The following is a 19,012-nucleotide window of genomic DNA, read 5'->3' on the forward strand; positions in this document are numbered from 1 at the left end:
TCAACAGATAAATACATAAACCATATATTTTGTATCCACAGACCAGCATATTACTCAGCCACAGAAAGGGAGTAAAGTACTCATATGCTATACTGCAAATGAATACTGAAATATTATGCGAAGTAAAAAAAAAAAAAGCCAGGCACAAAAGATTGCTTAGAATAGCGATTGCCAAGAGTCAAAAGAAGGAGTAATTGGGAGTGAATGCTAATGAGTAAAGCATTTCTTTTTCGTGAGAAGAAAATGTTCTGAATTAGATAGTGGTAATGGTTGCACAAATACTGTGAAGATACTACAAATTTCAAAATTATTGAAGCCAATTGAATTGTGTACTGTAAAAAAAGATTAATTTTATAGTATATGAATTTATATCTTAATTTTAAAATGGTAGAAAATATATTGCATTATAGTGTGTATTACTAAAACCTGCAATGTTTATTTATGTTTGGAGTTACTTTACCTATAGGTGTTGTGAAAGTTGTAGAAGTTAGTAAGAATTCAAAGTGAAGTATAAAGAAAAAGCTTAGAGGTTCAAGGTATAGACTTTAAGAAAGGTTCACAAAAAAAAAAAAAAAAAAAGGAAAGGAAGCAAGGAAACTGCCTTTGAGAATCCTAGGTTAAGGATATTAAGTGCATCGTGAGTAGACTAGAGTCTTCATTCACTTTCAAATTTACTTTTAAGTAAGAGTATAATTTAAAATACAGATGTTAGGGCAGACCTAACTAGATATGCACATTTGAATAAATTCCTAGAAGTCAGTATTGGGAATGGTCTTGAAATGAAAGATATACTAGGGCATAGGAGCAGAGAGGTAAATGCTTTGGGGCAGGAGCATGCCTCCAATATATTAAAGAATTTAGAATTAAAAACAGATTTATTTACAAATTGCTCATATGATCTCAGGCATGTGGAATTTAAGAAACAAAACAGGATCATAGGGGAAGAGAGTAAAAAATAAAATAAGACGAAATCAGAGAGGGAGACAAACCATAAGAGACTCTCTTAATCATAGGCAAACGGAGGGGTGCTGGAGGGGGGAGGGATGGGAGAGGGGGTGGTTGGGTGATGGACATTAAGAAGGGGCACATGATGTAATGAGCACTGGGTGTTGTATAAGACTGATGAGTCATTGACCTCTACCTCTGAAACTAATACATTATATATTAATTAATTGAATTTAAATAAAAGCTTTTTTAAATTTCGAATGATTTAAAACACTTAAAATCTTAAGTTGTATTAGATACAGTTATTACAAAACACTGACATAGGTAATAATCTCACTAAGACACTGTTACACAACTGACACATTAGTTTTGTAAAAGTAACTTCTCTTTTTATCTGACTTGAATAATTAGAAAGTTTATAACAAATTCCTAAACTGAGAAATTAGCAGTGTAGACAGAAAATATAGTTGTTTAAGAGACATTCATCTGTGAATATTAAATTTCTTTTTTTAAAATTTTTATTTATTTATGATAGTCACACAGAGAGAGAGAGACAGAGACATAGGCAGAGGGAGAAGCAGGCTCCATGCACTGGGAGCCCACCGTGGGATTCGATCCGGGGTCTCCAGGATCACGCCCTGGACCAAAGGCAGGCGCTAAACCGCTGTGCCACCCAGGGATCCCCATCTGTGAATATTAATAAATAAATTGCTTATAGAGGAAAAACATTCTTAATTTGTTTGAACTTTTCTGTATTACCAATTCTTTTTTTTTTTTCTTTTTTTTAATATTTATTTGACAGAGAGAGAGAGAGAAAGTGCACACAATGCAAAAGCACAAGCAGGGGGAGCCAGAGAAGTAAAAGCAGGTTCTCCTCTAAGCATGGAGCCCAACATAGAGGTCCATCACAGGACCCTGGGATCATGACCTCAGCCACTCAGGTGCTCTGTACCTCCCAATTTCATCATGACTACATATTAACCAAAATGCAGAGATAGTCCAATTAAGTCATTGGAATTTTAAAAGTCATACTACTTTCTAATCAGTGGACCTAAACTATAGCTAATTGTTTGACTCTTTTGTAATTAAGGGAACATAAAGCCATGATATCTAATGATAAAAGCCAAACAATTTAAATACTTTTTCTCTCTGTAAAGGATTCCAGTGTTTTAGCAATGTTTAACTAAATCTTTGTCAAATTCTATTAAGTGCTATAAATCTAAACACTTATCTGAAAAGAATTAATATTAATGTGAAGAATATAAATTACTCTTTAAATTACTACCTGGGGTGCCTGGGTGGCTCAGTCAGTTGAGTGACTTGGTTTGGCTCAAGTCATGATCTTATGGGTCGTGGGATCGAGCCCTAGATTACTCCATGCTCATTGAGGAGTCTGCTTGAAGATTCGCTCCTTCTGTACCTCATATTCTCTCTCTCTCAATTAAGTAAATCTTTAAAAAATAAAATAGCACTTATACTTTATATAAATATACTTCATATTCCTACTTAGGTTAATCTGCAGTTTGGAATGCATACATCATCGTACATACCTTTTTTAGAGGACATAATTTTCTGAAGGAATGTGAAGATTACCATATGAAATTTTATGTAGATTCAGGTAGGTTTAATTTTCACATACTTGATTTTCTAAGAGTTAATGACTGTCGAATGCTTAGATATTTTTTTCATAGGTTTTCTCTGCACATTCTCTGTTTCACTCTGTCTTCTGAGATGAGTGGAAATTACTTTATGTTATAAGTCTTGCTCTCTGTGTTTACTTTATTGTCATGGTATTTAGATTTATAATTTACCTTGTAATCAAATAATAGGAATATATAATATGATTTTAAAATGAGCATCATTTACACATTCATATTGAAATGTAAGCATTTCATTATGTATTAAATGTATTGCATTAGTATTTTCATTAATCCATATCATATTATTTATCTGTGCCTGCATCCTTCATGATTCAGTGTAACTTAATATAAAACTATGATAAGAATATAAGGATAATGCTATTTTCATCCATTATTTCTCCTCTGGTGTTCAATAATAGCAACATTAAGTCTTCACAGTTGTGACAGCTATAAAAAGGATGTGGCTAGCTTATCTGTAGTGAGCTGCAAAGGTAAAAATGGTAAAGTAATTTGCTATCATGGAATGGTTTTTAAGTCATTTGCTTTTATATGTGAAATTAATTAAACAAGCAAGATTGAAAGTTGACACACTGAGGATTTTATTCCTTTTGCCTAATGTAGCATATTATTCCTATCTGAAAAATACTCAGTTGTAATTTTCCTTTTATTTTCTTCTCTTAAAATATCTAAAAGTTTAGTTAATGATATTCAACATTATGTGGAAATGTTCTTTTCCCTAGCAATATGTTTTGTACACAGATCAGATATTTTTGCACGTCATATAAAACTCAGTCTGTCATAGCTAAACTGTAAAGATTTTTCAATGATAAAACACACTATGTGTAATTTGAATTTTTGCAGACATTAGACAATAAAAATGAATTTAGTTATAAGACATAAATAGCTTTCATAAGAATCTCAAAGGTGCTATTGAAGCAGACAAAAAAATAATTTTCTATTACAGGTGTTCTAATGATATTTGTACTGGAATAAAAGAGTTTATTCATATATCATTATTTTATCATGCTTTATGATAATAAATGCCATTAGTATGGGATACCATAACTAATTATGCAATTCAAAGGAAACATAATTTAGTATTTTTTATTATTGTAAAACATTTCATCTGTTTGAGTGTTGTTTTATAGAAAATATGGGGCTTTTGCTGATAAAATGATTAGCTGTTGAAAGCACTTCATATATTTTATTAGCTCATAATAAAGATGAATTTCCATATAAGAACTATCATATTATCTTACAGATTTATGTGTTTTGTTTTTGATCACTTATAAACATCCTTATGGCTATTTATTCAGGTCCCAGCAGCTTAATGAATGGCATTTAATAGATATGTGGAGGAAAACATATACTTAATTAGTAGAAAAAAATTAAACAATAACAGAAAACTTTGCAGTTGCCAGGAGATACTATTTCAGTTAGTTCTTTATTGTTCAGATAGGTCCTCTAAAATAAGGGAAAATTTATTTTACCAGAAAAGGATTGTTACAGAAAATCTGAAATTCATTTACATGAGTTTCTAAAATAGTAGGTTTTATTTTAAGCACTAAATATTCACCTTAATAGAAAGATCATTATAAGTAAACTTTTCAGAGTCATAGTGTTTTAATGTCATTTTAGTGCTAATTTTATTTTTTAGCTTGCTTTGCATTGCCACTAGGTGGAAGCAATAAACTTTATAATTTCTATTAATGCATTTTTGTCCTATATATGTATACTTATAAACTCTTCAACTAAAAATCCTAGAAATAGTTCAATACTTAAGCTCCTTAACTCTGTAAATGGGCATCAAAAATTAAGTAATATCAACCCACCAATACCATTGGCAAACACTAGTATAAAAACAATGTCATCAACAACAAAAAATCTGAGTAGTTTAAATATGTCAGAGAGAATATGCAGTTTTTGAACAATCAGGAGGAAGGGTAGATCATAATCAGAAACTGTACTAATGTATCTGATAATAAATATTTAATTGTGTCTTGGTAGAAATCTATTAAATGCAGCAAAATAGATATATACTGATTTTTCAGTTGTAGATATTTATTGAGAACCATTAAATCAGAAATCAAACCTATTTTAAATGTCTCTGTGTACAAATTATTGCTATTGATCAACAATAATCAGCTAATTGGTAATTTGTGCTTGTGTTGTTACTCTGTTTCTCAAATTAGTAATTTTTTTCTGGATCTTTATATGGGAAAAATGAGGGAGCTATTAAGAAATAGAAAATACATGGTGGTATACATAATAAACTTCTTCTGCCTTCATTTAGAGGGTTGATTTTTTTCAATACATCCAGTTTCCAAATTGGGAACTATTTATGCTCAATAAAAAAGGAGCAAGAGGACTGAGAGGATAGTTATAAACTGACATTGTTGGGTAGTTTTATAACTTCAATCTTCAAGTCTGAAAATTGAGAGTTAAGAAGTATAGTGTCTTTCCAAAGACAGTTAGCTTTTAGAGCTGGTTTCTGACTTAAGATACCAGTCCTTAGTCCTATACAAAAGACTAGTGTGCCTAGAATGCAGAGTATATAGGACACATATAAAGCAGTGAACCTTAAAAAACAAGCCTAGAACAATAAAAGCCTTGAATGCAATATGAAGATCTTTCCCATTGATGACATTGTAATTAGTAAAATGACATACAAAGTACATGAAGATCGGAACAGAAGAAAGCCTGAGACAGATGCCCCCCAAAACCACCAAAAAACTTGTATTAACTTACTAGGGCTGCCTAACAGAGTATCACAAATTAGATGGCTTTACACAACAGAAATTTATGTCTCACAGTTCTGGAAAATAGCAATCTAAAGTTAAGGTGTCAGCAGGCAATACTGTTATTAAACAAACTGTTGGAGAAATATTATTCTGTATCTATCTAATGGAATAGTTTACTAAAAGATGTTGATTTGGTGAAATTTGTCAAATGCCACAGATATTTTGAGTAAGAGTAGACCTAAAGTCTCTGTTAAACTTAGTGAAAGATAGTTGATAATTTTAGCAAAAGGTGCTTTAAAGTGCAAAGTAGATCTAGTAGACTTAATTTTTGTTGGTTGATTGATTATTATTAAATGATTATTAAATGGGATCTATTCTCAGGAATCTTGATTTTGAATGGAAGACAATATTGTCATTGCTTTAGATGGGACAGATGTATGCAAGTTTAAACTGTATAGGGAGAAAAAGGAGTAAGGATGTGTTTTTACATGCTGGATATTAATGGGACTACTCATTGAGTGAGTGCTAGGATGGTATGAGGACATTTAAGTCAAAACACAAATTGATTTATCTTTCATAGAGTCTAGAGAATATGGGAAGAATGTTAGCCCATTTTAGATGTTCTCAAGCTACAGTGAACTTTAGTGTAATTTATAATGATTGCTTTTAGAAGTGAATGGTGAAATCAACTTTTGAATGGAAGTGGATCTCGGGAAAGACATGATTGAGGAAAGTGTTGAAGGTTTGAATAATTACTGGACAAAATGAAATAGGTGACTAGAGAAATACAGTATGATTGCTTTAAGTGTCCAGTGATAATTGACTAGGTATTTACAAAGATTACAGTCACATGCAGCAGCACAAATATGGATTAGAAACGACATAAAATTAGAATGATGGCAGTTTGGGCTTGAGGATAATGATGTAACTGATTAAAGTGTTGTGGAAGACAGAAGTAAATAATAAGGGTCAATCAATGGTGGTAAGTGTAAGTAATAAGGAAAAATACAAGAATAGAAAAATAGACTTTGTAGTTAAATAAAATTGTCCCATGTTACTCTCCAAACATTTAAAAAATCAAATTGAAACATGTGGAGGCGGGACAAGATAGCAGAAGAGTAGGGTCCCCAAGTCACCTGTCCCCACCAACTTACCTAGATAACTTTCAAATCATCCTGAAAACCTACAAATTTGACCTGAGACTTAAAGAGAGAACAGCTGGAATGCTACAGAGAGAAGAGTTTGCACTCCTAACAAGGTAGGAAGATGGAAAATAAATAAATAAATAAATAAATAAATAATAAATAAATAAATAAGAGTCAGGTGTGGGAGGAGGCCCGCAAGGAGCCAGGCAAGGCCAGCGGCAAGAGCCTCCAGGACAGGAATGCCCCGCCCTGGAGAAGCAGGAACTTTATTATTATTTTTTTATTATTATTTTTATTTTATTTTATTTTTTTTTTTAGGAACTTTAAAAATCTGCGCTGGATTCTTCCCTGATGGAAAGATGCTTGCAAGGAAATCAGGCAGAACTGCAGGAAGGGTAGTGGAGGCCCCAGATTCCTGGGGTCACTAACAGAGGCAATGCACCCGGGGGAGAGCGCGCCACACCCTGCGGGCCGAGCTTGGTAAAGGGCTGGAGCGCGTCCGCGGGGCCTCGGGAGCAGCTCAGGGGGCTGTGCGGCCAGGAGCATGATTCCAGTGGCGCAGGCCCCGTATCCCAGGGCGCCGGGGGCACACAGACTAGAATCCTGCTTTCCCTCGACAGACAGAGGTGGGGAGGGCACAGGACAGCGAGGACGCCCCTGCGCCAGTTGCCCCGAGCTGTGCAGATAGGCGCCCCCTGCTGCCGAAGCATCCAGGCCAGTGGGGACTGGGAGCTGCAGTAGTTACTGTGGGAGCTGACTCCAGGACTGGGGACCTGGCCGCCGCCAGTGTGGTTGTTCCTCCTGGTGTCACCCTGTGCCTTGGACTGAGCGTGGCCGCCAGGGAACAGGGGCCTCACAGGATAAACAGCTTCCACTGAGCCCTGCACCTGGCAGGGGGCGGGGCAGCTCCTCCAGGTTCACACACCTGAGAATCAGCACAGCAGGCCCCTCCCCCAAAGACCAGTGGGAAAGAAAGGAGAAGAGCAACTTCTTGAAACTGCACTGGAAAACTGCAGGGGATGTCGAGAGATTTACAGTATATAGAACCAGAGGATACTGCTCCTTGTTTTTGTTTTAGTATTACTTTTCTCTTTTTTTTTCCTTCTTTTTTTCCAGTACAACTCATTTTTAGCCACTCTACACTGAGCAAAATGACTAGAAAGAAGAACTCACCACAAAAGGAAGGTGTCACAGAGTTAACAGAATTTGGATTACAATCCAATGTCAGAAAGCCAATTCAGAAGCGCAATTATAAAGCTACTGGTGGCTCTGGAAAAAAGCATAAAATATTCAAGAGACTTCATGACTGCAGAATTTAGATCTAATCAGGCTGAAATTGAAAATCAATTAAATGAGATGCAATCCAAACTGGAGGTCCTAACGATGAGGGTTAATGAGGTAGAAGAATGAGTGAGTGACACAGACAAGTTGATGGCAAGGAAGGAAGCTGAGGAAAAAAGAAAAACAATTAGAAGACTATAAGGAAATGTTAAGGGAAATAAATGACAGCCTCAGAAGGAAAAATTTATGTTTAATTGGGGTTCCAGAGGGTGCCGAAAGGGACAGAGGGCCAGAAACCATATTTGAACAAATCATAGCTGAGAACCTCCCTAACTTGGTAAGGGAAATGGCATTCAGATCCAAGAGATAGAGAGTTTCCCCCCTAAAATCAATAAAAACCATTCAACACCTCGACATTTAATAGTGAAACTTGGAAATTCCAGACATAAAGGGAAAATCCTTGAAGCAGCAAGAGACAAGAGATCCCTAACTTATATGGGGAAAAATATTAGATTAACAGCAGACCTCTCCACAGAGACCTGGCAGGCCAGAAAGGGCTGACAGGGTATATTCAGGGTGCTAAATCAGAATAACATGCAGCCAACAATACTCTATCCAGCAAGGCTCTCATTCAGAGTAGAAGGAGAGATAAAGAGTTTCCAAGATAGGCAGAAACTGAAAGAATATGTGACCACCAAACCAGCTCTGCAAGAAATATTAAGGGGGAACTCTGTAAAGTCCAAAGAAATAACCCACAAAAACAGGGACTGAATAGGTATATTATGACGACACTAAGTTCACATCTTTCAGTATATCTGAGGGTGAATGGGCTTAATAATCCCATCAAAAGACGTGGGGTTTCAGACTTGATAAAAGAGCAAGACCCATCTATTTGCTATCTACAAGAGACTCCTTTTAGACCTAAGGACACTTCCAGCCTGAAAATGAAAGGTTGGACCATTTACCATTCAAATGGTCCTCAAAAGAAAGCAGGGGTAGCATCCTCATATCAGATAAATTAAACTTTATCCCAAAGACTGTTGTAAGAGATGAAGAGGGACACTATATCATATTTAAAGAATCTGTCCAACAAGAGGACCTAGCAATCATGAATATTTATGCCCCTAATGCGGGAGCTGCCAAGTATATCAATCAATTAATAACCAAAGTTAAGACATACTTAAATAAAAATACACTTATACTGGGAGACTTCAACATGACACTGTCTGCAAATGACAGATATTCTAAGCACAACATCTCCAAAGAACAAGAGCTTTAAATGATACAGTGGACCAGATGGATTTCACAGATATTTTAGAACTTTACATCCAAATGCAATTGAATACACATTCTTCTCAAGTGCACATGGAACTTTCTCCAGAATAGACCACACACTGGGTCACAAATCAGGTCACGACTGATACCAAAAGGTTGGGATTGTCCCCTGCATATTTTCAGACCATAATGCTTTGAAACTAGAACTCAATCACTAGAAGAAATTTGGAAGTAATTCAAACACGTGGAGGTTAAAGACCATCCTGCTAAAGGATGAAAAGGTCACCCAGGAAATTAGAGAAGAATTAAAAAGTTTCATGGAACCTAATGAGAGTGAAATACAACCATTTAATATCTTTGTGATACAGCAAAAGCAATCATGAGAGGGAAGTACATTGCAATACAAGCATCCTTCAGAAAATTGGAAAAAACTCAAATACACAAGCTAACCTTGCACCTAAAGGAACTGGAGAAAGAACAGCAAATAAAACCTACACCCAGCAGAAGAAGAGAGTTCATAAAAGTTCGAGCAGAACTCAATGAAATAGAGACCAAAAGAACTGTAGAACAGATAAACAAAACCAGGAGTTGGTTCTTTGAAAGAATTAATAAGATAGATAAGCCATTAGCCAGCCTTATTAAAAACAAAAAAAGACTAATTAATAAAATCATGAATGAAAAAGGAGAGATCACAACCAATACCAAGGAAATACAAATGATTTTAAAAACGTATTTTGAGCAGCTATATGCCAATAAATTAGGTAATCTAGAAGAAATGGATGCATTTCTGGAAAACCACAGACTACCAAAACTGGAACAGAAAGAAATAGAAATCCTGAACAGGCCAATAACCAGGGATGCAATTGAAGCAGTCATCAAAGACCTCCCAAGTCACAAAAGTCCAGGGCCAGATGGCTTTCCAGGGGAATTCTATCAAATGTTTAAAGAAGAAACAATACCTATTCTACTAAAGCTGTTCCAAAAGATAGAAAGGGATGGGATATTTCCAAACCTGTTCTATGAGGCCAGCATCACCTTAATTCCATAAAAACAGACAAAGACCCCACCAAAAAGGAGAATTATAGACCAATTTCCCTGATGAACACAGATGCAAAAATTCTCATCAAGATACTAGCAAATAGGATCCAACAGTACATTAAGAAGATTATTCACCATGACCAAGTGGGATCCCCGGGATGCAAGACTGGTTCAACACTCGTAAAGCAATCAGTGTGATAGATCATATCAACAAGAGGAAAAACAAGAACCACACGATCCTCTTAATAGATGCAGAGAAAGCATTTGACAAAATAGAGTATCCATTCCTGATCAAAACTCTTTAGAGTGTAGGGATAGAGGGAACCGTCCTTAGCATCATAAAAGCTGTCTACGAAAAGCCCACAGCAAATCTCATTCTCAATGAGGAAACGCTGGGAGCCTTTCCCCTAAGATCAGGAACAAGACAGGGATGTCCACTCTCACCACTGCTATTCAACATAGTACTAGAAGTCCTAGCCTCAGCAATCAGGCAACAACAACAACAACAACAACAACAACAAAACAACAACAAAAACATTCAAATTGGCAAAGTAGAAATCAAACTCTCCCTCTTCGCAGATGACATGATACTGTACATAGAAAACCCAAAAGACTCCAGCCAAGCTTGCTAGAATTCATACAGCAATTCGGCAGTGTGGCAGGATACAAAATCAGTGCCCAGAAATCAGTGGCATTTCTATACACACTACCAATGAGACTGAAGAAAGAGAAATTAAGTAGTCAATCCCATTTACAATTGCACCCAAAAGCATAAGATACCTAGGAATAAACCTAACCAAAGAGGTAAAGGATCTCTACCCTAAAAACTACAGAACACTTTTGAAAGAAATGGAGGAAGACACAAAGAGATGGAAAAATATTCCATGCTCATGGATTGGAAGAATTAATCTTATGAAAATGTCAATGCTACCCAGGGCAATTTACATGTTCAATGCAATCCCTATCAAAATACCATGGACTTTCTTCAGAGAGTTGAAACAAATCATCTTAATATTTGTGTGGAATCATAAAAGCCCTGGAATAGTCAGGGGAATATTAAAAAAGGAATCGAGAGCTAGGGGTTTCACAATGCCAGATTTCAGGTTGTACTACAAAGCTGTGATCATCAAGACAGTGTGGTACTGGCACAGAAACAGACACATAGATCAATGGAACAGAATAGAGCACCCAGAAATGGGCCCTCAACTCTATGGTCAATTAATATTCGAAAAAGCAGGAAAGATTATCTACTGGAAAAAGGACAGTCTCTTCAGTAAATGGTACTGAGAAAATTGGAAATCCACATGCAGAAGAATGAAACTAGACCATTCTCTTACACCATACACAAAGATAAACTCAAAATGGATAAAAGATCTAAATGTGAGATAAGAATACATCAAAATCCTACAGGAGAATACAGGCAACACCCTTTTGTACTTGGCCACAGCAACTTCTTGCAAGATACATCTATGAAGGCAAGAGAAACAAAAGCAAAAATGAATTATTGGGACTTAATCAGGATAAAAAGCTTCTGCATAGCCAAAGAAACAGTAGACAAAACTAAAAGACAACCTACAGAATGGGAGAAGATATTTGCAAATGACGTATCTGATAAAGGGCTAGTTTCCAAGATCTATAAAGAACTTATTAAACTCAACAGCAAAGAAACAAACAATCCAATCATGAAATAGGCAAAAGACATGAACAGAAATCTCACAGCGGAAGACATAGACATGGCCAACAAACACATGAGAAAATGCTTCACATCACTGGCCATCCGGGAAATTCAAATCAAAACCACAATGAGATCCCACCTCACACCAGTGAGAATGGTAAAAATTAACAAGACAGGAAACACATGTTGGAGAGGATGTGGAGAAAGGGGCACCCTCTTGCACTGTTGGTGGGAATGTGAACTGGTGCAGCCACTCTGGGAAACTGTGGAGGTTCCTCAGTTAAAAATAGTACTGCCCTATGACCCAGCCATTGCACTGCTGGGGATTTACCCCAAAGATACAGATGCAGGGAAACACGGACACCTGTACCCCAACGTTTATAGCAGCAATGTCCACAATAGCCAGACTGTGGAAGGAGCCTCAGGAAAGATGAATGGATAAAGAAGATGTGGTCTATGTGTACAATGGAATATTACTCAGCCATTAGAAATAGCAAATACCCACCATTTTCTTCAACGTGGATGGAATTGGAGGATATCATGGTCAATCCTAGAAGGACAAACATTATATGATCTCATTCATTTGGGGAATATAAAAAATAGTGAAAGGGAGGGAATAAAGGGGAAAGGAGAGTAAATGAGTGGGAAATATCAGTGAGGGTGACAGCACATGAGAGATTTCTAACTCTGGGAAACTATCAATGGGTGGTGGAAGGGGAGGTGGGTGGGGGGTTGGGGTCACTGCTTGACGGGCACTGAGTGGGGCACTTGGGGGGATGAGCACTGGGTGTTATGCTATATGTTGGCAAATTGAACTCCAATTAAAAAGCTTAAAAAATGCAAATGTGCTTTAAAGATTTTAAAAATAAAATATGCAGATATATCATGTGAACTTTTAATTTTGTCTCAAAATAATTACCTAAATGATTGAGTTATTTCTTGAGTTACAGGTTTAGGTCCAAATAATATCCAATAAAGATATTATTTGTGTGTTAAGAAGATAAATAAATTGGGATTTGGGACTTGTAGCTTGATTAAAATATGGGAGAATATGGAAAAGAAGTTTTCCTTTAAGAAATGATAACATATGAAGACAACATTGGGTAACATTATTGAATATCTCTGGTTTGAATTAGTACTTACAGACATAAGACCATAAAGAGATATGTAACATTCTGTTAGGACTCTCAAGATATGTAAAAATAGCATGCATCAGTTATAATCATAATAATGAGTTAGTTCCATGGGCTTAAACTGGAAAAGTTAATGGGCTCTTGATGCAAAATATTGTTGATAGTCATGGTGTCTCCATTTAAGCCGAGAGGTTTTTCTTTTACTCTCTTTTTAATGAAAATGTCAGTAAGCTAGAAGGTGACCTCACCACACAAAATCTTCTCACTGGAGGTGAATTATCAACTTTTTAAGTGAAATTTGTAATTATGTCTAAATATCCAGGTACAAGAACACAAGTAGAATACTCATTATCACCTGTGACCTACCCCTGCACTAAGAAACCACAGAATTATTTACAAAATCAAGATACCATTGTCAAAGTGGATTGGTCACAGATCAAAGGAAAAAATGCAGAGATATCTACAAATGATAAAAAAAAATAAAATTGAAGAAATGAAAAAGAGACAGCTAAACAGACTCCATTAAATAGATGAAAATAGAAAGCAGCAAAGCTAACACAAATCTTTTTTGGTATGGTATTTATACACCAGGCATTTTCTTTCACATTTCAGAACCGAACATAAAATTTATAACAACCAAGTCTTCAAATAACATATTATTTCAGTTTTACAGAAGTCAAAGGAAGACAAAACTTTAACCTTTTTTTTTTTTTTTTAATTTTCAAGCCATAAAAAATACATCCTTCTGGATTAACTTCATTAAGTTAAAAGCACATTCTATTTAAAAAATGTTGGTATTATATAGTTGAATAAAGAAGAATTATTTCTCTTTAAAGTAGTTATGATTCCTAGCAGAAAACATAACCTATATCAAATGAGTTATTTTGACCTGTATTGAAAATCCAGAGATCGGACGGGTTTCAGTCACAAATAGATTACGGGGCCATTTTTCCATAGGATCTTTTGACTTTATTTTTTTCCTCCCTTCTGACTTGACTCCAGATTACTTTGCCTGATGGCAGCAAAATGGCTGAGACAGTACTAGGCCTCACATCTGCAGAACCACTACCTTAAGCAAGTGAAAGTTTCTCTCTCCAACACAGAACCTGTTCTTCATTCTGACTGGCTAATTCTGTGCCAGTAATGAGGATTGAGATTATGCAGGATGTACCCTCCTAAACCAGGATGGCTCTCACTCCTACAATAAGGATGGATTCAGTTCCAGCTGGCATGTTTGTCTTCTGTAACATTGATGAACAAATGGATGTGGGACTATGAGGTCAGCATAGAGACATATTGTGAAGTTCATTAATGACCATTTCAAAAGTAGGGAGTTGGTAGTGATGTACCCAGTGTAGTGGAGAGAGGAAGATCCAAAGTAGGGGTAATAGAAATTATGTTGTCTCTAAAGAATTTAAAAACAGTAATAAAGCTAACTAAAGGCTGATTTGCTTCTTATAGTTATGTTCTGGTAAGTTTCAGCTATGTCAGTGATAAAGTACTCATTCTTGAAAAATCTTTTTCAGTCTATATATATAAAGTTTTATTTTAACATATGTGTAACTTACGTAGGATAAAGTGCGCATATTTAAGAGTGCAGCTTGATGAATTTTGACAGATATATACAACTATATAAGCACCAGCTACCCCTCTTATGAACATAGGGACCATATTCATTAATTCAGAAAATCCTTTTGTCCCCCATTTCAACTCTTTCCTTGCTGAGCCTTGAAAAACAAACACTGTTAGGAGTTCCATTGTCAGATTAGTGTCACCTGTTATTACACTTCATATTAAAGGAATCACATAGTGCAAATTCTTTTGTGTTTGACTTCTTGTGCTGAACATAATATTGTTCAACATTTTTTTCCATTTGATTGCTGAATAATATCCTATTACGTGAATACAGCACAATGTGCTTATCTATCTGCTCCTTATGGATATTTGATTTCCCCTTGCCAACTTTTGTCTATTATGTGAATAAAGCTGCTATAAATATTTTTGTATGATAGTTTTTGTAGGCATATTTTCATTCCTTTTGGGTAAGGAAAAAAAAACCTTAATTAATTGGTCATAAATTAGGCTTATTTTGAATTTGTAAGGAACTGTCGAGAGTTTTTCAGAATAGTTTCTCCATATTCCACACCCCTCAATATTATATGAGAATTTCATTTGGTCTACATCATTGTTGTAACTTGCTGTTACCAGTCTTTTCTAATTGAGTATTCTCATGGTGGGTATGGTTTCCTTTTTGTGGTTTAAATGTACATTTCTCTAGTAATGAATGATGAGAAAATTTGGATCAACCACTTGGGTATCTTCCTTTATGTAGAGCTCTTTCTCATTGTAACTCCTCAGACTCTGCAACTAAGGTTTGCATAGTTTTACATATAAAGAAAATTTAAAAAGGGAAAAAAATAACCCCACTTCCCCTCTCAGAGGTTTCCCATTTTCAGAATCTTGGTTCCCTGAGTCCTGGTTACTTGAGCAGATTTCTGAAAACTATAATCAAGTATCTTTTAAAATTCAGTTTATTTGTTAACTTGCTAATTTTAGTTAGTCCAAGGAGAGGTGAGTGGAAGATTATTTATTGTTGGCTGTGATCTTCATTGTCTGAAGTTTTTCCTCATTCTCATTCAATATTGTTATATTACTAGTTTTAATTCCAGATTTTATTTGCATCTCCATTTGAAAATCTTGAGTATTTATCTGGTCCTTCTAATAGTTCTGTTTGACTACATATGTTTACTTGCTTTAAATCTCTTTCCAACATTATTAGAGAGCATTTCTTGACAAATCTATTGAATTAGCAAAATAGAATAATTTTTAACTAGTTATACGTTTTTTTAAAAATCCAAACTCCTATCTTCCCTAGAGTGTATGTTTTTTTAAATCTACTTATTTTCTGTCTCTTTACAGATTTTATTTATTTGATTTTTTTTTTTTTAAGATTTATTCATTCAGAGCACGAGAGAGGCAGAGACACAGGCAGAGGGAGAAGCAGGCATCATACAGAGAGCCTGATGTGGGACTCTATCCAGGGTCTCCAGGATCACACCACAGGCTGCAGGTGGCACTAAACCAGTGCGCCACTGGGGCTGCCCTATTTATTTATTTGAGAGAGAGAGTGCATGCACACATATGCGTGAACAGGGGGAGGACCAGAGAGAGAGGTAGAGGAAAAGGGAAAGATTCCCAAGCAGACTCCATACTGAGTGGGGAGCCAGGCTTGGTGCTGGATCTCAGGATCCATGAGATCATGACCAGGACTGAAGCGAAGAATTGACACTCAACAGACTGAGCAATCTAGGCACCCTGATTTTCTTTCTTGATCCTTTGCTGTCTTTCCATTTAATTTTAAGTTTCATGAGATTTTGAAACTCCATACTGTTTTCTGTGCTATGTCCTAGCCCATAGCATAAGAGATCATACATATTTGTTATATGAAACAAATACATTCGTAATTGAATAATGCTTGTTTAGTCACATTTTTCTCCTAAAATACCTATCGTCTCTAAACTCTAACTTCCACTAATGTTATATTCTTATCTCACTTAAAGAAATTGTGAAATTTTATGCTTTTCATATATTTATGTGACTTCTCTCTCAATAGCATGTTTATTGCATATAGTTGCCAGCAGTCATTTACCTCTTAACTTCATAGACAATGTTCATGAAATTGAAATTCAGTAAATATTAATTAAATTATAGGCAGTCTGAGGGAAGAGCTTCAGTTTAGGGTGTTCTTGAGTGCTGAATTAACAAATATCCTTAGTTTCAAAACCCCAGTTAGCAATACTGGAAGAGCAACTAAAGTCTAGCTTGTTGGATATAATTTAATTCCACAAAATTAATTAACAAATTTATTTAATTTAATTTATTTTGTATTAATTAATTTAATTTATTTCCACTTCTTATGCCCAGGACTTAGCATAGAAAGAAATAAATATTTTTTCAATCTCTTTGATTGAGGTAGAATAGATATAACAAAGTTTACCATCTTAACCATTTTAAGTGTAGAATATGGAAATATTAATTATACTCAATGTATTGTACAACCATCACCACTATTTATTTCTTTTTTTTAAGATCTTATTTATTTATTCATGAGAGACACAGAGAGGGAGAGAGAGAGATGGAGACACAGGCAGAGGGAGAAGCAGGCTCCATGCAGGGAGCCCGATGTGAGACTCGATCCCAGGTCTCCAGAATCAGGCTCTGGGCTGAAGGCGGCACTAAACCGCTGAGCCACCCGGGCTGCCCTCACCACTATTTATTTCAGTAACTTCTTTCCTCTTTAGAAACGAAAACTCTGTACCTATTAAAAACAATGGCTTCTTATTTCCTCCTCACTTCAGTCCATGGCAACCACTATTCTATTTTTTATCTACTTTCTATAATTTCAGCTACTGTAATTACTTCATATAAGTAGAATTGTATTGGTATGTGTCTTTTTGTGATTGGTTTATTTCACTTAGCTTAATGTCCTCAACATTTATCCATGTTGTAACATTTGTCAGAATTTCCTTCCTTTTTTATTTTATTTTTTTCCCTTCCTTTTTAAAACTGATTTTATTCCATTGTATGTATACATCACATTTTGCTTATATACTTATCCAGTGATAAACATTTGATTTGCTTTCACATTTTAGGTATAGTAAATAATGCTACTATGAACACAGGAGTGTGGATATCTCTTTGAGGCCCAGCTTTAAATTATTTTGGGTATATACTCAGAAGTGGAATTGCTGGATCATATGGTAATTTTATTTTTAATTTTTTGGGGTACCACCATGTTTTCCACAGTGGCTATACCATTTCTCATTCTTACCAGCAGTGCCCAAAGGTTACAGTTTCTACATGTCTTCATGTATACTTGTTATTGTCTGTGGTTTTTTTTTCTTTTTTTTTTTAATAATACCCATCCTAATGGATGTGAGGTGGTGTCTCATTATAGTTTTGGTTTGCGTATCTCCAGTGATTAGTGATGTTGAACATCTTTTTATGTGCTTCTGAGCCATTTGTATATCTTCTTTGGAGAAATACCTATTCAAGTACTTGTCCATTTGAATTGTTTATTTTATTGTTGCTGAGTTTTAGAAGTTCCTTATATATTCCAGATCTTAATCACTTACCATACATGATTTTCAAATACTATGTCTTATTTTGTATTTTTTAAAAATATTTTATTTATTTGAGAGACAGCGAGTGAGAGAGAGAGCCCACATAAGTGAGGGGAAGGGCAGAGGGAGTGGGAGAAGCAGACTCCCTGCTGAGTGGGTAACCTGGTTCAGGGCTTGATCCCAGAATTCTGAGATCATGACTGAAGCCAAAGACAAGACACTTAACTGACTGAGCCACTCAGATGCCCCTTATTATGTGCGTGTGTTGTTTTTGTTTTTGTTTAATACTCTTTTGATGGTGTCTTTTGATGCACAAAATTTAAATTTTCATTAGGTGGTTTATCTTTGGTGTCACATCTAAGAAACTGTTGCTGAACTGTTGTGAAGCTTTTGCTCTGTTTTCTTATTAGAGTTTTATAGTTTTAGATATTATCAATGTAATGTAGGTCTTTGAATTTGAATTAATTTTTCTAGAGGTGTTAACTAAAGATCCAACTTCTTTCTTTAGCAATTGGATATCCAGTTTTCCCAAGACCATTTCTTGAATAAAGTCCTTTTCTTCATTGAGTGGTCTTGGCACCTTTGTCAAAAATCATTTGAACATATATGCAAGGGTTTATTTGCAGGCTTTCCTTTTGATCTATACAACTGTCATGGCAGTGCTGCACTGTTTTTGATTATTTCAGCTTTGTGGTATGTTTTGAAATCAGAAGTCATGAGTTTTCCAGATTTTTCTTTTAAAACATTGTTTTGGCTATTTTGGGTCCCTTCAGAAGCTGTGTGAATTTTGAGATCAATTTTTCTATTTCTGCAAAAAAGAATCCTCAGAATTTTGAAGGATTTGCATTAAATCTGTAGATCACTTTGGGTAGTATTGGCATCTTCATAATATTGTTTCCTAGTAAATGAAAATGGGATGTATTTACATATATGTATGTCTTTTTCAATTCTTCCAGCAATATTTTATAGCTTTTATAAATATTCCATCTCATTAATGAAGATAATTCCTAAGTATT

The 19,012-nt window shown here is 35.3% G+C and overlaps 1 long non-coding RNA gene across 6 annotated transcripts in view; it reads left to right on the plus strand.

The window, feature by feature from the left end:
* Positions 1-19,012, plus strand: part of LOC102155655 — a 276,612-nt gene that overhangs the window by 45,556 nt on the left and 212,044 nt on the right. For 5 of the 6 annotated variants that reach the window (XR_005376350.1, XR_005376347.1, XR_005376348.1 and 2 more), the window contains exon 3: positions 2,456-2,563. This is a non-coding gene — a long non-coding RNA (uncharacterized LOC102155655). Of the gene's footprint in view, positions 1-2,455; positions 2,564-6,789; positions 6,952-7,587; positions 7,647-19,012 lie in introns of those variants that run through there. The other variant, XR_005376345.1, reaches the window with a different exon arrangement.

Source organism: Canis lupus, chromosome 22, assembly GCF_011100685.1.
Source record: "Canis lupus familiaris isolate Mischka breed German Shepherd chromosome 22, alternate assembly UU_Cfam_GSD_1.0, whole genome shotgun sequence".
Classification (NCBI taxonomy): Eukaryota; Metazoa; Chordata; class Mammalia; order Carnivora; family Canidae; genus Canis; species Canis lupus.